Source organism: Bombus fervidus, chromosome 8 (genome assembly GCF_041682495.2).
Source record: "Bombus fervidus isolate BK054 chromosome 8, iyBomFerv1, whole genome shotgun sequence".
Lineage (NCBI taxonomy): Eukaryota > Metazoa > Arthropoda > Insecta > Hymenoptera > Apidae > Bombus > Bombus fervidus.
The window spans coordinates 8,728,886-8,754,687 of NC_091524.1; the positions used below are offsets into that span (position 1 = coordinate 8,728,886).

At 39.4% G+C, this 25,802-nt stretch overlaps 2 protein-coding genes across 2 annotated transcripts in view; both read left to right on the top strand.

The window, feature by feature from the left end:
- The window catches only part of Cow (Proteoglycan Cow), a 227,279-nt gene that overhangs the window by 80,637 nt on the left and 120,840 nt on the right, over window positions 1–25,802 (top strand). The window lies entirely within an intron of this gene.
- Window positions 15,678–25,802, top strand: part of LOC139990206 (uncharacterized) — a 145,639-nt gene continuing 135,514 nt past the window's right edge. Inside the window, exon 1 of the mRNA XM_072009284.1 lies at window positions 15,678–15,684. The gene's annotated coding sequence lies outside the window, so the exon portion shown is untranslated. The remainder of the gene's footprint in view (window positions 15,685–25,802) is intronic.

A 25,802-nucleotide genomic window follows, 5' to 3' on the forward strand; every position in this document is an offset into this window, starting at 1 on the left:
GAATAGCAGGTGGATAGCGTATTGCCACTTGATACGTCGCTGGGAGATCTTTATCGGAGTGGTAACGACGATGGATGATGACGGCGTTTGTTTGTTTCGCGTGTGCTTAAATTTTGGTGGACATTTTTTTTTTTTTACTAAACTTTAGGGGAATTTTATATTTAATAGAAGATAGTCTCGTGAGAAGCTCGTTTGTCGTTGTAATAGAGAGAAGAAGTGTAAAGATATAAATGTTTATAGCTGTTGATTAATTGAGCGACAGATTTAAAAAAGTGCCAAGTATCTTCTTTTGTGCGCAGGATTTGAAATTAAAATACGGCAAACTATCGCGTAATAAAACACGTAAACGTTAAAAAAAAAAAAAAAAAAAAACGAAAAAAAGAAAGAAAAAATAGAACTACTACATCTTAGTGTCTTGTAAAATTAAACGTGCAGTTTCAACAAGTACCTTTCGTTTGATAGTGACGAAGCGTTTCAACCGAACAGTTGCTCTGTTCTAGTTGCTTTTTCACGATCGAGAGAATAGTTGGCACGATCCATCGTGCACGAAAGGAATTCGTGGAAAGGCTGATCCGCCGTAGACGAGGCAGAATGGAAGTGTAACGCTCATAACGAAGCGTGCATCGACAGTATCGGAAAAGCGTTTATATAGAAATGTCCAGCGCGATAGAGTAAAACGTTGGTGAACGCGGTCACGGGAGGAGAAAATGGCGATCGGCCGGAAATTGCTGAAAGAACGTCAGGTCGATTAGCAATTTATTGCCACGACCATGGTACGACGGTTGACCTGCAACCTACGACGTAGAAGAAATATTATTAGCCATTAGATTTGCGGTCCGCGATATTTTCACTCGTCTAACCCTTATATACTGGTGTCCTGGCTGCAGCTTGCTCGTAAAGTCACGTTAAAGTGAGGGGAACTTTCTTGAGTGCCTCTCGGAGTTATATTCTATCTTTGCGAAAGATATAACTGGAATTTTATATGTAAATTTTCCACGGAGCGAATTTATCTTTAAAATATGTTTTTCCTAGAAAAGTGATTTTCAATTTGAACCGTGATCGATTTGCGAAAGTGTATCCATATGATGCTTTTTGAAACTAATGAACGTTCAAATTATATTTATACAAAACATTTGATAAGCCAGGCATTTGATTAATTATACTTCTGAATGTTCGGAACGATGATTCAGGTTCTGTGAAATTAAAATAATCAGCATCACTTTGTGCAAGTTACGCAATTTGGTTATTTAATAGACGGTACGAATTCTACGACTCGCTCGTTACGCGTGTACGTAATTGATAATTTAATGCATAATTTAATCCAAGAAGTTTATTGCTGATTCTAAAAAAAAAAAAAAAAAGAACGAAAGAAAATTGACTAATTCTAAAGTGGATTCGAATTAAAAAGTTGTTAGTTCCAAAAGAATTGCTACCTCTAAAAACTCTAACGCGATATCTCTCGAACAAAGGAAATTATCTCACGGGCAACGTGTAGCGTAACGTTCCTTCCAGCAAAACGAAAGGAAGAAAAATAAATGGCCGACCATCACGGTGGTTTCTCACAGAGCAAACGTTCGCTCAAAAAATCATGCAGCTTCCGGTGCAACACATTTCTGCGTGATTACGAGAATAGCTGGAACATTCCGGATGATAAAGCGAGACGACACGACACGCGCACACGCGAGTGCAAAAATTGGAATTGCCCCGGTGTCCGGGTGGATTTACGAGTCAGATTAGCTCCCACATATTTTTATGCGAGATGTGTTTTACGAGATTAACAAGGTCCACGTTCGTATTTTATTTTAAAGCCCCTTCCTCCTTGATAGAAATAAATGTCATTTTTCGAGGAGCGTGCGTTGGAAAGTTTATGATCTTGTTTCGTTTCAGCCTACGTTAAATTACTTATAATTTCGCCTAGTTAATCTGGTAACTATTAAGCCACTCAAAAAAATTCAATTTTTGTATGTTGCCCCATATACTACATTTAATAAGTCGACAGCGGATATTAAGGAAAGTTCTATTTTTATGGATTAAATTAAATAGATGGAAGCCATCATTTTTCACGTGTTAAACGTTCCAACGAGTACTATAGATTAAATATCTTATATATTTTGCAATATTGTATTAAGAATTTAACAATTTTTTTAAATTGACATAATTTTAGGATTAATAAATTTTTAGTAAATAGCAATTTTTGCTTTAAATGTAATTTATCGTATTCCGTACACGTTTGTACCGTTAAATTTCACGTCATAGCTGCGTAAGGATTGACAATTTTAGGGTAGTTTCGCAGTTAAGAGATACAGTATAATTGCGTGTATACAAGACGGAGACGGCAATTTCATTTGGCGCGTTTTTAACGACGAACTCATAAAGTTAAAATTGAAGGTAATCGTCGATGAATTAAGACTCTTCTCTTTAGACGAAGGAATTAATTAAAGGACGGTTCCATGTCCTACTGACAGAAGCTTAAGGCTGTTCTCAAACGAACGAGGGAAAGAAATATCTGTTTGCACGATGCGACGGAGAACATCTATTCTCGGCTTTATTTGGACCAGATCTCGACCGAAGAAAATCTCGTTGAAAAGATGATCCGATTTTTTTGGAATAGACGCCATAAAGCGTGTTACATATTTTAGCGGATATTTAATCAAGAATAATAGCGGATGTATGTTCGATTTATGCCACGTTATACTTGGAACCAGTGGTTTTATTTTATCAGATCGTTTCAGTTGAATGATTGAGTAATTGTGATTTGGAAAATGTGTGAAAGTGATGCTGAACGCGATACAATTTAAAGATATAGTTAATTCAAAAGATGAGAACGAAGATTCAGTGAAATGTATTGAAGCTAACAGCGTTTGAAATTTGAAGTTATTCATGAGAACGAAGCTTTAACATTCTCCACGATAGTTCTATTCCATAGAATTATTCGACAGAATATTCCCAACTAAATAGGGATAATGGTAGCTGGTACCTAAACAGAATGATTCATGCGAATGCGGCTTAAGACCTTCGAAACCGATAACTCGGTAATTCTACCAATTTCTAGGATAACGTTGATCTTCGTGTTCATCAAACAGACTCGCAAATTCGAATCAAGCTGAACGCTATGTGAACGCGGCTTAAGTTCTTCTAAACCAGCGATTCAATAATTCTACGAATTTCCACAATACTGTTAATCTTCGTAATACCGCTCGGTTCATCCAGCCGAATTATATACGAATTTAATCACGCTCAACCGAATGTGAACATGGTCATTCATGTAAATGGGGCTTAAGGTCTCTTAAGCCAAGCCAATAATTCAATAACTTCTTTAACTTTTTATCGAGAATATTTGTTTGCTTATTCGTCTACAAGTTCTATTGATTCGCTGAAGTCCGACAACAAGGCAAGAGGGCATTCATGAAAACGCGGTTCAAGCTCCAGTAAATTTAGAATTAAACTCAAAATTGATTACCTAATTCTTTCTATCCCTTCCGTAGAAGGGATGCTTGTCCACGAAGATCTGCGAATTTGATCTAAGCCGAATAAAGTATAGGTAGAAAGTTACATGGAAATGTGACCCAAGGTTCGATAAACTCAGAATTAAACCCACAATTAAACGATTCGTTCGTTACAAAGAACCTTATTTTCATAGTTATCCACTGAAAAGCGGCAGATTTCTATAAACCTAATTAAACGAACTTAAGGAACATTTCATGGAAACTCGACTAAGGTTTCGACAGATTGATAATTATACTTTCCATTCTTCACGAACGATGTTCTTTTCCGTGTTTGTTCGCGAAGATGCGCAAATTTATCTAAACTCGATACAACGGAAGCGCATCATGAAAACGCGGCTTAAGGAAGCCTTTCGACAGCTTCTGGTAACCACGCAAATTTCTACGAACGACGGTTCCCGGGAGACTCGATCGCAAGGCGGAACACAAACGTCGGTCTCGTGAAATTCTTACGCGCGTTGGAAAGCCGGCTTAATGAATATTGGAAGGTCTCGTTGCGTTGCGCGCGCGCACCCTACTCGCCGTAAGTACCTGGAATATATTCATTCGACGGATCTCTCGCCATTTATCCGGAACCCTTTGAGGGCAAAAAAGGGGGAGGATGGCGAACGAATGGTCGACATCTTCCACTCTTCAAAACTATCACCGACATTCTACTTTTCCGTCGCATATGAGAGGGTTATTATTATTTTTGCTGGTTGGTTTATTCAAAGGATCGTCACGGTTCGCCCTTGATCCTTCCGCCAGGATAATTATAGAATAACACGGAGAGAGAACGAGTCTGTCGTGTCATTTGAAAATAGAATGTGGAATCTTCAGGCTCTTCCTGTCTATTCGATCTGTTTGGAGAAAACGATGAAAAAATAATATTTTAGGCGTGATTGAGTTTCACACGGATGAATCGTTGAAGGATGAAGAGCGAAATTTGTTTGAAGCTTTGATTAGATTAGCCATGTTGTTAAAGTAATTCGAGTAATTGTTCAGTGTCTTTGATGTCTTTATATTTTATATAAAAATATGTCCATATGTTCTGTTATGTTTTTTATATCGTTACATTGTTACACAGATACTTGGTGTTGATTTTTATATTTTTCTTTACCCTTCGTAGCTAGATTTTTTAACGAACGTCAATTAAATGTCTGATTTTCCTAATCATTTTTCTTACACAAATTACCTATATCTTTCGAAAGTATTGTTTTTCAAAATTTTTAACGATTCTTTCATAGCTTCTGTATATACATCGCAGCAAGTTGTTCGATGCTATTTCAGGTATCCTACATACTCAAAGTTAGGATACCTACTTCAATGCACACTACTTCGAGTCATATATATTCGAATTAGAAAAGGAATTATGTAGACGGACACTTAGAATACCGTACGTATTATTGGAGTCCCAGTTATGTCTTGATGAACTCGCTCCATTATCCAATGTTCTCTTAAGCAGACTCCGTTATTTGTCACCAGTTTAAAGTAACAGCTTAAATGTTCCCACTTTGAATACAACATAGTATCGTTTACGACGTTTTTCATTGCTACGATCATTTATGATTACGCGATTAATTCGCCGCATGAGTCGTTTAATGTAAAAGTGGCGTAAGTCAATTTTTTGCCTATTTGCTTTAACACAGCATCTCGAGAGCTTCGTTCTGTTTTGTGCAGAAGTCGCGCAAATATATCTTCGTTAGTTTCTCGGTGGATAAGAGAATGTGTAAGAATCGCCCACTCGACCCCTACAAAAGTTTTGCTTCATCCCTTATTATTCGATAATCAAGTTTTTCGACTTACAGCACTTTTGCATTAAGCGATTCATGTACCAATAACACAATTATACGCCGTTAGAAACGATTATAATAATCATTTTCTAGTATCAATTTGACTTGTCTGATTACTCTTTATGTCTGTAAGTCTCGTATTTCCGAAATCAATTTTTATATACAGCATCGTACGAAGAACGTGTCAATCTGTCTACGCTGTTCAATTTTACCATCATTTTCTTGCTTGATACAATAAAATCGTTCGTAACAGCAATCGTGCAACAGTTTCAAGCAGCGTGTATTAGTTAAACATATGAGTAGCTAACATGAGATACGCCTATCGAGCAAATATTCCATTAAGTTGCCGCTGGAAAAAGGAAACTTTAAATTGCAATCACGTTCAATTCGAAACGCAGATCGGAGCGAGCCATCGTTTTCAATCAGCGCTACAATTTCCACGTTACCGTTACATCGGAAAAAAGATAGGCCGGCGGGGAAGAGAGGCGGAAAAATCCAGTCAGCAATCGACACAGGGCCCAACGTATTGGTCGGGCGTTTTCTATTTAAAAGCGGCGAATTAGCGAGGAACGCGATCGAAATGATTTACATCGTTTCCCTTTTAGCGTGACCACGCCAGACGGCGTCGTCTCTGTATAAACAGACGCCAATCATTATTAGAGCGTTCCATAAACGATTCAGCCGATAGAATATTTAATGAGTCGGCCGGAAAGCCCGCCGTGTAAAGAGACAGACAGATAAGTGACGCCAACGAATCGGAGAGAGGAAGATAAAATTGGCACGTGCGTCGCCGCATTTGCAAATTCTGCGTGAAAGTTTCCACGTAGACAGAAGAAATGGAAAGGTTCGAAAAAATTGAAAGCTCTACGTTGAGTCGCGGTGGAATTTTTGAGAATCCCTTTCAACGTCGACCAAAGATAAATTATCGCTATAACGCTGGCTAGCATCGCGCCTCGTGTTCGTCTCTTTTCTTCTCTGTTTAATTTCGTTCCATGTTTCCTGTGTTTTCTCTCTTTTCATCCCCCCTCCCCCCGAGTGTTTGAAGTATTATGACGAATATTTCTCCTTGTTGCTGTATTTATCTTTCTACTCTCGGTCTGATGGCTAAGACCAAGTACAGTTAGTAGTACATTAATCTGCTCTACCGCAGATGTTACGAGCCGATCGCTTAAGTGTAGATGCTTACTACGCTTAACCAGACATCACTGGCTTTTTGTATAGACGTGATATATCGTTCTAGATATGTAGATTTGTGGTAACGATATAAAGTAATGACATCGATAGTGATCTTACTAGATTAGCTACTAAATAAATGATACGTGTATGTTGAAACCTCCGTTTTGTGTAATTAAATATAAATTGGAATAAATTCTAGAATCGTAAGTCCTGGCCAGGTTCACAGTTACATTATATTTATTTAGTATTTTAATATACTAATATAGTAACTCTTGTCCTTTCAAACTGACTATCGACTAAATACCACATCACGTCCATTTCTCCCTGTAGCTCGGTCCAACTCATCTCCCTCGCATATTTAAAACGCAATGAATATCCTTCTTTATTACACCGTTTACTTTCTCATCAGCTCGGAGATCCTACTTGCTCGCTACTCGCACCAGCTAAAACCAGCAGAAATTAATCAAGCTTAAACGTTCTCATTTAACGATATTAACAACATACCGCCGTCTGAATATCCTTTGTTACAACCAGATTCCACGCAGATATCAGTTACACGAAATAAGTTTAGAAACTATCATCAAACCCAACTGTCGGCTAATTGCAAATATCGTTCCACCGCTAGCCACCATCATGGCAACCGTGTTCCATTCCTCCATGTCCATTTCTCTCCTTTTATTTCTCTCTTTACCTTCGTCCAACCTTCCCAAAAGCCCTTCTCTCTTTGCATTTCCCTTTTTCTCCTTTTTCGTTGGTTCTCCGGCTGGTTCCTTGCGCCACTCCACAGGCAAACGCATCAGGCTAGCTTCCTGGTACTTGTGGCTTTAATCTCGTTAATGCAGGTCCGCGCAGTTCGGCGGTCGTTTCGTTAATTCCCGGCCATTTCAATCGCTCCATCGAGCGAACCCTCGTTATGCTGGATGCATATACAATGTACGCCCCTGGTTAACCCTCTCCTCAAACCCCTCCAGCCCTTCTTGCCAACCTCGTCGACGTCCAATTTCATATCCGACGGCTGATTCGTGTCGGGAACGCGTGCTCGATAAATAATAAAATGACTGGTTTCAGGTGCTACGAAATGATATTTTCGATGTAGCATGCTCTAATTGTTGGTTATATCGCGTTTGATTAATTTGTATTAATTTGGCTGACTGATGGTAATGATGCGCGCTGAGACATCGAGGGTTCCCCTGGTAATTATAGGGGGGAGGGCGGAACTTAAGTGGATTTCGAGTAGTCCGGTTGTTGTTGGTTTTCGTTTCTGTCGCGTCCCAGTGATTCTTGCGTTAATTGGAAGCTTAATGGGAAAGGATTTTTATCGATTACGGGGAGTAATTTCGCTGGGATCCTTGCGTGCGAAGGTTTCTGATGAGTTGGATTGGATATAGAATGATTAACAGAAGAAATGAATAGAAAAAAAGAACACCTATCGTGAAGAAATTTTTTTGTATTATACGTTATTTTTAACCATTTTCCCATACAAAATTACAGCTTTCTGTTTCGTTCAACGAAAAGACACACATTTCTTCTATACACAGGGGAATGCACAAACACGCATAAATATAAAAATCATCGATTCCAGGCAATTTCATATTTGCAGGCTTGGTTACCGCGTTACGGTACAACTTTATTTTCGCTGTCGTTCTTCGAGTTATGACATTGTAAAAATGTCCTCCCTCTAGTAAACTTGTAACGTAATTATGATACTAAAAGGATGATATTTCTGAAGGTTCAGATACGTGACTAAATTCGAAGTGTGATCTTCGGCCCGTCGTTCATCGATTTATAGGAGAACGGTAGAGCATAAAGTGTTTATCTATTCTAGTAATTCGAGCAGTAAATCCAGGCTGATCCATCAGGACGATAAGCAATCGTTATCATCTTTGGTAAATTTCGTTGTCGAACGATGTTCACAGCGTGGCATCGAGATATCGATTTTCCAGTGCTTGCATAGAGGATGGAAAAGCGTGCGTGGCTCGTAAGTACCGAGGAATTCTGATTGTTCGCTAATTAACCTCGGGGCCTGGATTGGCCCGATGACTTTTCGATCGCGGCTTCCAATTTATCCGTGGACGCTTCGGTCGCACGCGCGCCCCTCGGAAAATGATAGTTTCGCGTCGTTAACGTGCTCTTCAATAAACAACGCATTAATCGAGCCGTGAAGCGTTTTCCAATTTATCCATCGCGAAAGAAATAATTAACATAAAGGACCAAGGGCGCCGAATTAATTATCGGTTCGAGTGGCATTACGTTTTTACGTTTCTGTTCCACTTTTTCTTTATCAACTGCGTTCTTATTTTCGGAAATGCTTAAACATTTAAAAATGCAATATTGAGCGGCGAGGACACGTAGATTTTTAAATATTCACCCGACATATTTGGGATTCAGAGATTTAAAGGAAAATTTCGCTCTCTGGGACGTCTACTCTAGTTTTCTTTATGAACTGCGCCGGTTAGCTTCGTGAACTATTATTTTAGAATATTATTGAGCGATAGAGTGCATAGATTTATTCGCTTTTAAAGAGCGTTCAGACGATCGATATTGTTGTCAATATTTAACGCGTTCCAGCAGGCGCGATTTTTCATACGCGCCTTCTCCAATAGCATTTGCATTTTATTCCAGTTCTCGTTGAATTACATTTTTGTAAATTAAAATTGCGAACGTAGATGGCGTGAATCACCGGTGGGTCAGGCCGGCCGATGATAAAAAAAAGCCACGACTCACCGGTGATCCGTCAGATAGAAGCGCTGATCTGTGGTCCACCGGTGGGCCACGCCAGTTTCAACGTGTTAAGCTTCTCAACATTGTATTGACAAATTCGCGTATATTGATCGTTTACAGGGTCTCTTACGTACGATAACGTGGAGAATTTTAAATATCGACGATAACATTGACTGTCGCAACGCTCATTAAATTCGTTTGACGTTTTTAGAATTCAGAATTTGTCCCAAAAATTTCGTTTTTCTTATGTTTCGATTCTTATGTTTCTCAACAATTACACGATTATAAAAAACAAACTTCGTTCTGTACATTTGAAGTTTGTTTGTCTTAATTCCTGATACATTATCTTCACCCATTTCTTAAAATTCCATTAATCACATCAGGACGATTTAAACGACTCGCATCTCAAGAGCCTTTTCCTCTGTCTTTGAATTCTTTCTTTTCACGCCTCTTCCGTTACTCTACTCTTTTCCGATTGTTTAACCTTCCACTTCTCGACACTTGGTCTTGTATTTCTCTCGCGTTCGACCGGCTCTTGTTCGCCAAATTGCTTCACCGTCCAAGCGGAACCGAACCGAATCCGCGAGGAAATCGTCGATTTTTCCTGCAAATAGCTCCACGTTCCGCTCAATTCGTGGCTCACCGTCTAATTACTCACTCGGTAGTTAGCGAAGTGGATGCCACGGGGGATTTTCGTCGCGGGAAGCACTCGAGACGTAGGTTCGTTGCCAGGTCGTAAGATCGCTTTTGTATTTGAATTAGAAGAATCAAAAATTGAATCCAACGAAACAAGATTTACGATGGCGTAGTTCGTAGAATTCCTGAATTTAATTTCTTGTAAAATATATGAAAAAGAATTAGTTTTCTCATATGCTTCTTTTTAACGATATCCTTTGCTTTATTATCCATCAATATTTTTATCATTTAATTTTATCATCTAGTCATTGTTTTACTTTAATTTTCTGCCGTAAATTTCAATTAAATGTTACAAAACAAATTTTAGTAAAAGAAAAAAAAAATAATAGAGCGCTGTATGTTCTTTAATCGCCATAGTTCTAATGTAAAGAATATCCACCGCAAAGTATATCCCTTCAGCGCTTTCTATCTTCCATGCTACGGAACTCGATGCCTTCGTTTGCTCGTCTAATGGCGTGTCCTACATCTCGAACACTCTGTCGCCTCTCGAACGATGAAAAATGATAGGGGCAGTTTGTTGTCTCTCGATAGAGCGACGGAGTGACGTTCGGCTCGACGAGAGGGTTGTTCGGACGTTGTTTGCCCAGGATGATTGAATTTTTCCAACAATGGTTTTTTTGGAGAAGTTTTTGGCTCCGCTGGAGTTGTTAGCCAGTGTTGATAATAGAAAGATCATTGATTTTTAAGCGAATTCATATCTTTAGAATAGAAGATTATTTCATTTTTTAAATATTGCAAGGAACGCTTCGTAACGAACGATTACGATTATCGAAAAGTTTTTTCGTGTGCAAAGTCAAATTCAAACGATATGCATAGAAAGATAATAGAAAAAGAGCGACGTGAAACTTATTTCAAAAAGAAAGATATCGATCAAGCTGGGATTAATGCTAATATGGATACTATAGATTGACAGTGATACTATCACTGGCAGATTTTTACTCTTAACGTTTTCACTACTCTAATAATTCTAACATTCTATTATAGTAATATTCTGCTATTATATTAATTTCACCAATATTCTCCTAATATTCTGCTATTCCAACAATTCTAACAATCCCCTACTAACATTCTATTATTTCAGTAATTCCAACAACATTCCACTATCACTCCGTTACTTTAGTAATTTCCAACATTCTAAACAACATTCTACTATCCTAATAACCTCTAACCCTCCAACAATTTACCACTTGTTTAACGTTTCACGTTTCCTCCGCCAGTTATTCGTACTCGAAACTCCGTCATTCGGGAAAATAACAAACCTTCGTATTCCTCGTTCGACATAACCAACCGAGGAATCCCGAAATCCATTGTAGCGACCGCGTTGTACAATAGAAAAGTGGATACAAAGATCCTCTCGACCGTTCCGCCAACAATAACCGTATTCCTTAACAAGGTCCAATCGTGGAAAAAAGGCGGAGTAAAATTCAAGTCGGATGCGTTTCACAGTCCGATTGTTCGCCTAATAGCAAAGACGCGCGTTCCACGGTCCCACGGAAAGACGTACGAAGGAGTGACAGAGAGAGAGAGAGAGAGAGAGAGAGAGAGAGAGAGAGAGAGAGAGGGAGAAAGAAGCAGGAGAAAGGCAGATGGGAAGTGGAACGTCGACAGTCAGGATGGAAGTCTTCGGTAACGCGGATGGAACTCGTTATCATCCTCATTCTCGTCGTCGGGATGCTTCTTATCTGGCCCGTTGGAAGCTGGTCTTCCCCGTTTGTTCTAGTAATAGGTAGCTCGACCTGCTAGCTCTAGGAATACTACTTGCCGTGTTCCACTTGCCTGGCTCTGTCTGTGCTCTACTCTCTGTTTTTACACGCGACCCGTTTCGCAAGGCAAAACCTTCTTCTCTGTAATTCCGTGGCTGCTGTTAGAACTCCTAACCTTTTTTATTTTTACTTTTAAATGTGGCAACGAGATTAGAGACGCCGTTCGCGAGCTTTTTCATTTTTCCACTTTTGTGTCCTGCAACTTATGAATCTTTTAATTTTCGTACCGCGCAGCTTGGGAATGTTTAATCTTCCGAATTCGCGTGTTTGCAGAACTCGAGAACATTTTCAACAACATTTGGCAGGTATCGTTCGTTACTTTAGCGAGCAAGTACATTAAAAATAGGTTTTCCGCGTTGTTCCTTTCGGAGAATTTTAATCCACATCGGAGAGTACGTTCATTAGAAACAGATATCCTGTCTGTTTTTTGTAACTGGTTGATAGGTCAGAGAAATAAATAAACGATCGAGTAGTATAACGTTATTAACATAGCAGCTACTTCGAACAAGTTCCAGCCTGATACTTAACTATTTACGAAGCGTTGCTCGGTTTCTTAGAAACAGCTGAAACGAAACGAATTGGAGGAGCTGCAGTAGTACTCTAGTTACTGTATTCGAGAGTTGCGATTGTTTTTAGCGTGTCGATTAGTGGAATTGCTTTGGGCGTGTAAAGTGTTTCTCGAGAAGCGTTAATTGTTTGGCGATTTAGCGAAGCGTCCCGAGGGTGATCGACGCCAGCGAAGGGATTAATTTAGCATTGAGAAGCTGACGGGGATCGTTGAAAATCCTCGGGTGGCGAATCTCCGGTCTCGAGCGTTCCTTGTTGCTCTGATATTAATTAACGCGACTTTGTGTTCGGGCAACGCGACGATCATCGTGAGCGTCGTATAACACGCGGTTCTTCGACCAAGTAAACTTTTCTTCCAAGTTTTGGTAGATACGCGACGAAATTCTCATTGCGCTAATTACAACAAATTTACAAATCATTGCGCTAATTCACTCGCAAACTTATTTTTCTGTTTTTGTTTCTAGTTGTTGCTTTGCATTCTGTTTGTTTTGTTTACGTTTGCTGTAGCTTGCTTGCATCCTGGGCTTATCCCTTTTTCAAAAGAATCTCTTTTCCTTCGATCTTCCCCAACATCCTTCGACATCTACAAACTCGTACTTTTATTTTTCCTCTCAACCTTTTTTTCTTGCCAGGAACGTTACGGTGGAACTTCGTTTATCCGAACAAGTTAATGCTAAGCTTCTTTTATCCAAACTACGATCGAGCGTAATTTCGTAAAACACTTATTCGCATAATGAATATACGCGTGAACGTCTGTTATAGCAGCTTCTTGACTGTTCTGTCCAACGACGTGTTCGGATAAACGACCTTCTGCCCTATTTGAATTTTCAATTTGTGTATTTACGTGCTCTTTCTATTCGTTTGCTTGCATCTTGCACCTTAAGTAAGTGTAATTACCTGCTTATCACACTGACAATTCCACACGCGGAGAGCCGAAGAAGCGTAACATTAGTGACACAAAAATCATTGTAAAACACCTGCTGATTGTGTGCCCAAAATTCCAAAACGTATAGCAACAACGCAACGTTTCAAGGAACCTGAAGAAGATGCTAAATAAAAAGGAAGAAACAAAGCGGCTTCTACAACCTTTCCCAATTCACTCTTTCCCAGTAATTTAACCGCAGAAAAGTAACGACATTCGTTACAACTGACAAATGTTATAGGTACATCAACGTGCCCATTAATACAATGTAAATATTACGTACTTATATTAGCAATTAGCTAATATTAATTTATATTAGAAATATTATACACATTTCTGACCAAACAACAACATACTAGTCTGATATAATATCGCATAAATCTATGAAATACAACAATGGACAACTGTAATCGCCAATAACTCCTAAAGACGGATGAGACTCCAAATAAATAAATTAAGAAAAAAGAAAGAAAGAAAAGAAGAGCTGGATGCGTCTTACAGCAACAAACAACTCAACGATTCAACCAACACCCCCACTTCGGCCATCCTCGACGAACCTTCACATCTACGAAATCCACGAACTTGTGTACTTCCATTCTTCATCGACGTTCCCAACCCTCTTCAACCCTTCTCAGCCTTACTCGTCTCTCTCGCCCTCTTGGCGTTCCTCGAGATAATCCTTATCCCGAAACAAGTCTCGCGTCTTGTCTAGTTGTTGCGGCTGTTTTTTTGCGCCACAATGGTCGTCGATATAAATGCAGCGATAAAACGTCGCGACGCCGCCATTCGTTACCGAAGCAGGCGTCGCGATGCCTGTCTATCCCTCCACGATCTGTCTACGACCACGCTTTAACGCCGGTTTATTGTTAATTTCGCGTTACGCGTTTTCCGCGCCGTGAATCCAACGATGGGACTCGAGACGAACGAGACGACGAACCATCGTAAAAGACGAAGCAACTTGGCATTCCGTGGAAGGAGAGCCAGGAAAGTAGGTTATTACATGGTCGTTGGTCGATTACCTTTGGGTCGCGCGAAGGCTGCTTTGGCGGCTGATTAGATTTCTCCGAGAATTTCGGCTCGGATTTTCCGCGATCCTCCGGAGGAAATAGGATTTACAGGACGGGTAAGGGTACGTGGATTTCATAATGGAAGAATTTTTATTCCTGTTTGCTGGTTGAAGCGAATTTTTCGTACGTTTTAAATGGTTAACGTGTGTTGGGTATAACAGATACGTTTTAATTTTACTTGTTAGAAAAATAATTAAATCTGCTTTTTTTCTGCTCTTTACGGTTGTAGCGGTACATGAGATAGAGGACAATTCAAATCATGTTGTTGTTTCGACTCGGAGTATCAATATCGTTAACATACATAATATAATAATAAACAAACTCCGTGCAAAACAATGTCGCCGCTACGTGCAACCGTCAAACGAAGACGAATTTGAATTTTCCGGTACTTCCTCGACTAGTATAAATAGACGACCATGTTCTCCAGAAGTCAGTCAGTCGTGCGAATCAATACCAGTTAACATCGATCTTATTAGCGACTTATACACTGAATTTGTTAGTACGAGCGTCTTTGCGAACATTATTTGTATTTATTTATTGTAGTATCGTGGACAAAAGCCCTAAAAAATATCGGGTAAACCATAAACATTGTCGCGAGCCGAGGTGCCGATAGGCCCGTCAATGTGTCGTCGGTCCTTTAGCTGAAGAGTTTCGTAGAAAAATGGCCTACTTGACTCTGGCCACAAGCGGTTGCATAACACGTGCGTGGTAAAACTAATACAAAGAGACAAAAGGGATGCTAAGGCAGGAAGACGAATTTACAGTCAGTGTCAGAAAGACTTGCAGCACACCCAAACCAGCTGGCTGCTGAAACAAATAAAACCAAAATAGAAAGAAGGCTGAAGAGGAAGCATCCCGCAGACCTCGAAATAGAGATGCAATAGGAAACCTAGAAGATGGAACCCCGCTGGGGGTAACCATCCACATGCTATATTTTATTTATTTTTATTTATTTTTTTATTTTTTTTTATTTTTTTATTCTTTTATTCTCTAAGCTATAATATTTTACCAAATGTCCTTCTGGACAAATTGTAAAAATTTACCAAATAATCAATAAAAAAAAAAAAAAAAAAAAAACAGTCAGTGTCAGTGAACTTAGACCTAAGCACTAGATTCAAATAGAATCATACATATTTATAAACACTTATTAATCGTGTCATAGTACCACGTCACATAAATTTACATAAAATTCCCTAACGAGAATTGGTTGTAAAATAAACGCAAATAAAGAAAGAAAAAAAGGAAAAGTGTCAGTGAAGAAGTCAGAGACTGCGACTTGCGTTGTCGAGATAGCATGGTCCGCGTGAGAGAGAGGGAGAGAGAGAGAGAGAGCGTTGAATCCGTTGTGACGAGAGTTGCAAATTAATTATTGAATTGTATAAAGTATAGTACGTTATTGCGATTAGTTCATGTTAAATAACCATCGTTTCCTGTCTAATCAACATCTGTATCAATCCATTCTTTGCAAATAAACCATCATTATTATTAAGTAGTATCCTCCCGGTACTATATTATTTATTATTTTAAATACACTTGATGGTTTCAACAATGAGATATCTCGTTATTCGAACAACAAACCACACAACCATCCTCCACACGGTTTGTATTAAAATTTTGTTGGCTTAATGGAAGAACGAATTATGTGTTCAGAAAGATTGGACAGATGTAGCCGTGTTAGGCGTCTTCAAGTTTTTCCCGCCAATTCATAGCATATGCGCAAGTGTATATATCGTATATCGATAACGATACTTTTATGCTATCTTCGAACTTCAGAAGATTCCAAATGAAATATAAACGCGTTATCGTATCTTTGTAGATTTTTTGCTTAAGAAACTCAATTTTCCTGTGATACTGTTTGAATATCTGACAAAATCCCTGGCGAGTCTCGCCATTCACCACAACTCTGTCTTCCTAACGCCCCAATTACAAATCCATTTAAATCGTTCGCTCAACCTCGCTCGGAAGAAGCTTAAAATTTAATTCCCCGCCATTCCCACTCTATATCAATATTCATCTCGCTGTTCCCGGAAGAACAAAGGAGCAATAAATTCCAGATACTCTTGCTTCATCGCGAATCTTTACACCATTAATATGTGTTTCCTTGCTGTTCTAGTGGACTTGCTAAATATTCTACAGTTCCGCCTAATCGCGTTCGAATTTGCAAGATTTGAGAAAGAAAAAGGCAACTTCAGTTCTCCATGCCATTTTAGAATGTAAAAGACTGTTTAAAAAAATTCAGTTCAGGGACCGTGAAGATAGAGGCTCTACCTTTTAAAGGGGACTCAGGTAGATCGTTGTGCGACATTTTTTCGTGCAAAATTTAATAATCTTTTAATTTCGTGCAGTAATACGTTAATAACGAAACTATTGTTTGTCACAGCGAGCAAATTATTTCTAGGAACCGGTTGGTTGAAATAAAAATTGATATTAGCAAACTGCTGATTTTTATGCATTTATGGGAAGATTTAAAAGCGCAGAAATACAGAGAATGCACGTAATATGAAAAATGTTAATTAAATTATAATATATAGGAAGTATTTCTATAGTATTTAGTAGGCGAAGAAATTTTTTACCGAGTTTCTACTTTTTTTTTACTCGTATCCTCGTTTCTGCAAAGTTTCAAATTTTGCCCCTAGCATAACGTCCAGACCGCAAAATATTCGGCTAGAATGCCGCTCTGTAGGGATTTTTGAGGTCGCTGAAGCCGAAAATAAGAGTCGTTTTCCCCGGGAATAAGGCGTAAAAAATCCTGGTCAACCTGTTGATGCGTTATGCCCTCGTGGATTTTGACAGTTTCTTTTTTAGAATTTCCGGCTCTTGACCTACCGTACGTATGGCTTACTCTGTATGCGTTTCGATCTTAAGTATCGCATTAGCTTTGCATCATTTTTTATTATCCGGACGCGCCGGCTGAGGTATCCGGTTAGCCCATAATCATACAGAGAGCAATAAGCGGTAAAATCGGCATTGGTCGTTTCATTACTTGTCTTGCCACTTAGTATCTTCTGTATGATCACGCTCTTACACAAATTTCCAAGGTTAAGACCTTGTCGGCCAAATGGACAACTTTTCCCATTCTTAATCCGTTGAAAAACGATCTTCATTTTCAGCTTTAGCATTTTGTCATCTGTTGAAGCGGTCACCACTTCTAAAAAAAACTCTACATCTGATCTTTTAGTTTTCTCAAGCACTGAGGCCATCAACAGCGATAGACAAAAGACCGGGACGAAGGCAGACCATAAACTGTAGACAGGCGACGATGGCTTCAGGGTTTTCAGTCATAGTCATAACACTGCTAGCGTGCGGATCTGGACCAGCTCAATTATATTCCGACTCGTATTTACACTTGAGTATTTAAAGTATATTTTCTACCTTACAATTTATCCACGCGTTCTTTTGTTCGCATACATCTAATCAACTTCAACATCATCCAAAATAACTCCGAAAGAACACGTTCAAATTAAAAATTTTGCGATCCGAATCCTGCACTAAATCTCAATTTTCTTTTCTTTTTTTTTTTTCTTTTTCTTTTGAACTGTCAAATTGCCAAACTATTGTCGTCAGTAATATTCTGCGAAAGATTCTTCCTGTCGTTACTTGCAACGCGTACGTAAGCGTGTCTTCCCTCCTTTGTTTTGTAGACAAGGGTGAAGAAAAACTCGTTTAGCACGCGTCAAGTCGCACCGGAGGTAGTTTTTGTTTAATTGTAAGCAGGGTGCACCGTTGGGTGCACCGAGGACGAAGACGACGAATACGACGATGCTTGGGTGCAGACACGCGGAATCTGCAGTCTGTGCGGGTCGTTTAAATTTCATCCACGTCGTTCGTTTGTACAGTCGCAAGACAGGATCGAGTCCCTTTGATTACTCCTGGGATTCCGTGGATTCCGGTTTTCTATCTGCCTCGCTCTCTGCTCTATTTTTAATTCATTATACGCGGTACGTTCTGATGTTACGCGAGTCACGGGATTCCATTTGTAAGGAGATTGCAACAAGCGCGTCAAAGCGAAAATGCGATATGCTTCTTTACACTTTCCTTCTTAGCTTCTTCGATCTAATCTTGCCTTTTGTCTTTTATTTTTATTTTTCTTCCTTTTTGTTTAGTACCGATGTATCTCTGGAGCAATAGGAAATTTGCTCGCTTCGTTTCCAAGAGGATATTTGATGGAACTATTGTCGGGAAACTGTGCGTTTTTACTAGAAAAATATTGGGTTGACAACTAAGTGATTGCGGATTTTGTCATTAGGTGGTATTGACAAAATCCGCAATCACTTAGTTGCCAACAGCAATTTAATAGGATGAAAGAAAGCTGTTGACGAAACGAATCGAAGAAACGTTTGTAGAAACTGAGAGTAAAATTAATTTGAATGGAAGAATCTATATGCTTCCAGACATTAACGCGTCAACGTCCGAAGAAATGTGGTCTAAAACGAAATTTCGTAAAAGCATGATTTTTGTCGACTGCTCGCGAAATGCCAGAGACATAAATAGGGTTTTACCTACTGTTTCTTAAATTTCGCCAGTTTATAAATCTAATGGTATTTTGGTATTTCTTATCGATTAGATTAAAGAAATGATAGTTTTAACCGTAGTTAAACTGAATCTGTAATTATACTCGACATGTAGTTTTATGCAAGACGCGAAAAAACATATAGTAGGAAGAATGAAAAGTAGTGGAAAAATACGCCAGCCATAGAAACGGTGCCGCGTGTGCAGTAAATATAATAAACGCGACACAACGATTTACATCTGCAAACATTGCAATGTAGCTTTTCACAGATGTACACGCTTCGAAAAATATCGCATAATAAAAAATTACGAGCATTGTAATATCGCAGAATACACACGCTTTATTTAAAATAAAAAATTCAATCGTAACGTTTATTTAATTGAATTTAAATGAAACTTATTTTGAATGGAGCAACGTATCTTGTAAATTAATTGTAAAATAAAGTTACTATCGAAAAGTCGTCTTTAAATTTCATGAAAAGATATATTTGAAAAGTTACAACGATTTTTGCAAAGCGACGCAACGTATACGGAAACCTTAAAATATTCCGGCTAAACGCATTAATTTTCACGTTGATGCACGTACGCGTAAAAACTTGAAAATTTATAACAAATTCTTTTAGAACTTGAATAAATATTAGGTTGTAGCATATGAAATGTCCAATTTCACGGTGTCCTTTTATTTGATTTTTAAGCTGAACATGTATTTTTACATCCTCTGCAACAATATTTTCAAAGTACTACATGTCGTAATATTAAAATATCAACAAATTATATCTCCCCTCTCAGAAATCTTCTTCAACGTATCTACGCCATTCTTTAAATATTTACTTTCTAAAACCTATCAAATTATTTTCACTTTCGATTATACCATATTAACCTTAAGTTAGCTGACGCGATCTCTTTAAAAAGTGTGCACCTAAAAAGTGTGTCGCAAAACGTAAGCGATGTCGAGTATACTCGTCAAACACATCGAGTATACGTGGCTGCTACGATATAGAATTAAGTCGTAACGAAATTACTGTCTTATTTTTTAATTTTATCGCCATTTCTGCATGACGAGTATACTCGTCGAAAACAGCTAACTAGCTGCGATTCTCCTATTTAATCAGAAAATAACGCGAAAATAAAACCCATAGAAACAAAGTCCTCGCTGCACATTTTTATCAACGATCTTCGCGTACAATGAATCAAAATTCTATCGCGCGATCAAAAACAGAAGCAAGAATTGCCAAGCACAGTCAGGAAATTTCATTCGCGATTATTCCTTTCGTTTTATCGTATCTTTTGGTCTCTTTGGTTGCCGGTGTCTCGTCGCGTAGCGCACTTCCTTCGCGTTATCAGAGCCAGGGCTTCGTTTTATCGAGACGCGAGATCGCTGCTCGCCCAGAATTGCTACACTTTAAATCTCAGACTGCACTTAGCCAGTCTTATCAGCGCCGGCGTATTTCATTCATATTTCATATTGTGTCTCGCGCACGAATAAGCCGCGCTCCGCGTTTGGTCGCAGCGATTGCTAGCGAGGAAAAAGGCAGAGGAAGAGAGAGGATAAAAAAGGAGAAAGAAGTCAACGATCTGTATCGTGCCGCCGTATATCGCTTTTCCACGCGAACGAATAAATTAACGGCTGGGTAGGGAAAGAGCCTGCGTCGTTCACGGGTGCTCCCGTGAACTGAATAATAGCTCTATGGTGTTACAGTTGTTTTTAATTCTACTCTGATAATACGGTTCTTAATTTTCATCGTTGTATTCGTAATTCTATAGATTTTTAGTAATTTTAGCATTTCTCAGCAAGTCTCAAGGCGAATTGTCGAATGTTTCGCGAGAGTAAGCGAATTACAGATTGAAATTGTAATTCTTACGTTTGTACGTCGAGGCTTGCAGCATTAGATCGTTCGATCTGTGTTCGTCATGTGTTTTCTCTCGAAGTAAACGATTGTATATCGACGATTAGTCGCTAACGTATCTTCTCCAATTTTCAACAATTGTTTCCAGTTTTTCGATGAAGTTTTCTATGTCTCTTCTGCGAAAGTTGAACCGTAACGAGTTTCGTTGTTCGAAACTCAACTGGCAGTACTTATGGGATGACCCAATGGAAAAACGAAGCAACTGAAAATGTCTAAAGAAATCTGGATAGAAAAAGTTTCGAAAAAGAAACAGAGAAGATCTTTACTCGGAGGAAATTTTTATAGCGATATGAAAGCTGCGCTGTGTAATAGCTGTTTCATCGAATTTGCTATAGCTAAAGTTACAATAACGAAAACAAAGTTCTAATTGAAAAAATGAACAATCTTTTAAAACTCCTCAACTGTTTATAGAATTATTTTCTTCTAATAATTCCAATTTATTGTATTTACCGTTAGGAGATGACCATTTTTAATTCGAACATTCGAAAATTTGAAGTTTCGCGTTCCTCGTTTCGTGCAGTGAAAATTTGATCGTTTCGCGTAGCAAGACACAACGTACTTTTTCATGAAAGTTATTCCAAGTGAAGAAAATTCGTAAAGAGTTTCGTTACAGTTGTATGGGGGATGGGGAGGTGGAGAAATATAGTTTGCAGCTTTCGCACTTGGATTACCAGAAGCTGCTGCGTAGTAGCTGCGTTCTTTTGCGAATTTCTCGGGGGAAATTCTCTGAAAACATCGAAACGCTCCGACAACGTTGGCGAAGGCGCTGGCTACCACTTAAACGCCGTTTAAATCATCCCGCTTCTCCCTTTTAATTGTTCGGCTAACGAAAATTTACGGCCAACGATTCATTCTTTAAGCGATATTTATTATTAGTCCGGTCTTGGCAAATGCTAGTTATAAATTACAGAAATGTTTAAGAAAGAACATAGAGGAAAATATAGCGAAAATATATACCGACGGATAAAAGAAAGCTCTCTTACAGAGCGATCCTCAGGTTCGTCTAAATGTATTCAACCGGCAGAAGTTGATTCGGAGTTGGTTCGATCATACACCAACTTTGGCCAAATAAATAGAATTCATCCAAGTATAAAAGTACGCATAAAAGTATAATACATCATAAAATCGCGTACTAACATCAAATATTCCAACTGTACTTGCGCTATTTTATTTTAACGATTATTTACTGTTGAAGTGGTCGCCACTTCTAAGGAAACTCTACATCTGGTCTTTAGTTTTCTCAAACACTGAAGCCATCGACAACGCATAGACAAAAGACTGCGTCGAAGGCAAACCATAAACGGTACACATGCAACGTTGGCTTCAGGGTTTTTCAGTCATAGGGTAACGCTGCTAGCGTGCGGATCTGGACCAGCTCATATTGTGTTCCGAACTTTGTACTTACACTTTAACATTCAAAAATATATATATTTTCTACCTTACAATTTATCCACGCGTTCCTGTGTATTCACATACATCCAATAACCTTAACATCTACGTTATTTCATTTCAACGAACATTTAAGCTACTTTATTTCGGTAACATCCGTTGGAACACAATTTTCATTCCGGCTCGTACGAACCCGCATATAAACAGCAGTGCTAAACATCTGTAATGGCCCATAGTCGTGGAAAAAGTTTCAAGTTGAAAGGAAAAATTCAAAACCGACAGATCCACAATATCGTGCCTCGGAACACTAACTGTGTTTTAGGTTACAAGGTCTAGAAGCTAAAGAACTTTGGATAGCTTGCTATTGCTGTTTCTTGTGGTAACGTCCGTTGTTATAAATGTAGGAACGTGCTCTTTATCTTATTATTACCCTTTCTTCGATTGGTATAGTAGCACTGAGCGAGCGACGATTAAAACCCGCATACGCGAGAGACGCGATCGCGAGGAAGCGCGTCAACGGGAATTCCCGTTACGCTTAGACAATCGACGTCACGAACTGTTCGATCCCACATTTCGATTAGGATAATAGAGGTGGTGTAACGAGTATAATGCTTGATTAACAGTTCAAAGATAGTATGTATTTCCAACAACTTTGTAGAAAAGATAGTTACGCTGGTGCGTACGGTATAAGTTAAGTAGATGAATGATTGAAGAATGGAAACCCGGTAAAGAGATGTTGACTGTTCTAAAGTCGATGAACTAGTGAAGTCCGGTGACGATTCTGTTGCAAAGGAAACCTCTTACTCGGTGGTGATCGTCCCACCTTGCAGGTGAAATTCCGGGAAACATGGGAAAACTCACGTTTGCCCAATTTTTATCTGATGGAGCAGTAACCATAAGGAACCTCTTGACTCGCAGATATTTTATACCAATTGATGGTCTTAACGGTAAATCAAAAAGCCTCGATCTATGACAATTCCTTAGGATTATCGCGATCCGCTCGATTCTATGTGCACAGCTGGTGGTCACCTCGAACGTAAAGAGTCACCGGTCGTAACATACATTATGTCTGTACTTATTTTAATATACCTGACTATTACAAATTCATCTACTCGTTACTTTATTAAGTACGCCTACACGTTATAACCACCTCTCGTCCATTGAATGGAAACGACCAGGTATAGGCTAAAAACTTTCCCTATAAGGAAAACAAAACAGCGAGAGGCAAGTGGAAACGCGGGGGCGAAACAACGTAGGAGCAATTTCGCCGTGTCATCTCGAGTTTGCGAAGTCGACTCGACGAAATTGAGGCGGACAATCTTATTACGACACAGTAACTGTCGCGAATTGGATGTTCCGATCGACCGAGAGGGTCCTTTCGATCGAAAGTCGATTCGCCCTACAGTGGTGGCTGTGTCCAATAAGACGAGGACGTTGTGCTCTCTACTTGGAGACGTCCCGAAGGCTAACTGCGTCAGAATTCTGCCTTCGGTATCACGAACTACGATCCAAGCCCTACGAAACAGAATAGGGACAAGCGTAAATGGCCTTCGTCCGCGAAATTTCATAGAAGCAAAGGACGAAACAGGAGACACGGCGTTGCAGGTTTTAGCTTGGGTTTGTCAGCGACACCGGTTTACTGCCGAATGATCTGACCGGGTTCAAAGAGACAGAGGAAAAAGGGTTTCAGGACTGATCAAAGGAGGCGTGTAACGAGCTTGGAAGCTTTCGAAGGACTGACGAGACGTTGCAAGATGGCCAGGATCAAAGCTTGTTGGAAATTTTGGGTTCGAACAAGGGTCGCAGGTTGAATGGATCGTTTATAGTTATCTCGACGAAAGAGCTTTGTGTTTTTGTCAAATAACGTATTGTTTTCTTCCTTTTGTATTTTAGAGGTAGAGAGCTTTTGTCGAATAATTCAAGCAGATAGGGATAGTTTGTTTGTTAGAAATTGTTTTCTATATTTATAATAGAAATAAATATAAGAGTGAAAAGACTAGTGAAATAGAATAGAAACGTTAATTTAAGACGAAATTGTAAGAAATATTAAAATCGCATTTCGACCAATAATAACTTTCTTTTCGCCCTCTGTTTCAGGTGAGTACTTTTCCAAGTTTCCATCGTGAACAACCATCGTTCTCCTGCTATTGCGTACGTAACAGCAAGTTCTTTTGAATCGTAACGAGATTATCTTACGAACAAAGAGAAAAGAAAAGATGAGAAAATATTTCTTCGCTATCGTGTGAAATCTCCAAAAACACAGAAATCTATTACACAAAATTGCAATGAAAAATCGTAAATTTCTTATTTTAATCGTTCTAATAATTGCCAAGCTTTCTATCTTGACTACGTTAATAAAATTCTAATACAACGAATAAACCTCTGATAAACCAAGAATAATATCTTGTAGTAACGAGCTGTGCTGAATTGTTCGTAAAACATGGTGCCAGTCGTTTCTTGTCTCCTCTTGCTTCACGAGGAAACAAGGTTTTTGCAGTGACATTTTGCGTACGGAATCTTAGTCGATGGACAGCGTAGAAGAACAAAGACGCGGAAGATCACGGCCATACCACGACGTTTCCTCTAATAAAGGTAAATCCGCTTTCACGGTCCCGGACGCAAACTACAAATTGCTGCGTTCCCAACGATCGACCGTGCTCCCTTTGCCACGACATTATAATCCTCCCGGTTGTCCTGACGTCGAATATTCTTCGCCAGGGAATTTCCTTCTGTCTCCCGCGGCGAACGTCCCCAAGAGATTCTTCGAGTTCTATGCACCCGCGGTTTAATCGCGAATTTTCTCAAATATATTTTCCCTTGAAGATCCCATCTCTTTACCTTCCGAGATTGTTTTTCTTCGAGAGTCGTTTGGTAGCAGACCGTATTGTAAAACGTCGAAGATGGATGGAACGTGAACCGAGAAGGATCGTTAGGTGCGCGTTTCAGAAGAAATTTCCAGGGATATAGCGCGGTACGAAACAAAATTTTAACAGCGGAGTGCGATTACCGCTCTTTTCAATTTCACGAAACACCTTCGTCTCGAAGAACCGTCTTTCTTTATCTTTCGACGTTGTTTCTCTCGCAGATTCGTTTGATAGGGTGTGTCGTAAAATATAAAAGATGGGCGGTACGTTTATTAGGTACGCGTCGAAGAAGGAATCGCAGTGATACAGCGTAATGTGAAACGTAATGAAAAATTCGAAGAATTTCAGATTTGCAATCTTCGCGATGATCAATGAAACGTGCTTTTCCCGATCGATCGCACAGGAGGTTTGCTTGGAAGAGAAACTTGGTCGCGAAATTCTTCTCCGCGATGTTATATAAAAAGGAAACGCTCCCTGCGATTTCTTACTTCGCTTTAATTTTTACGGCGCAATAGCTGGATGGCCAACAATTTTACGACAGAATTCGAAGGATTAAGTCCCGAGATGGCATCGTTTCATGGACCCGCCATGTCGCTACTTTCTCATTCTACGGACAAGATGAGCCCTGGGATCCAATAAACCGTGTGTATCTCTCCTTTGTGCTCTTACGAGCTTGGAAATCGCCTACAGCCTTTCAAATTCTCGCCAGGCCAGCGTAGTTTCAGCAAAACTGCGACTCTTACCCCGTTTTCCGCGACAATCCTATCGTGTTTATTACGCTGCCTTGAATTCTTCATGCTCGATTTATCGCCACTTTCATATCCGACTCGAATGCTTCTCCATACCGAACTTCTCTCTCTCTCTCTCCTCTCGCGTGTTTTCCCTTTTTGCCCTTCGAAAAATCCCAGTCCCCTTTCACCGGTTCCGATTGATATTCAATCCGATG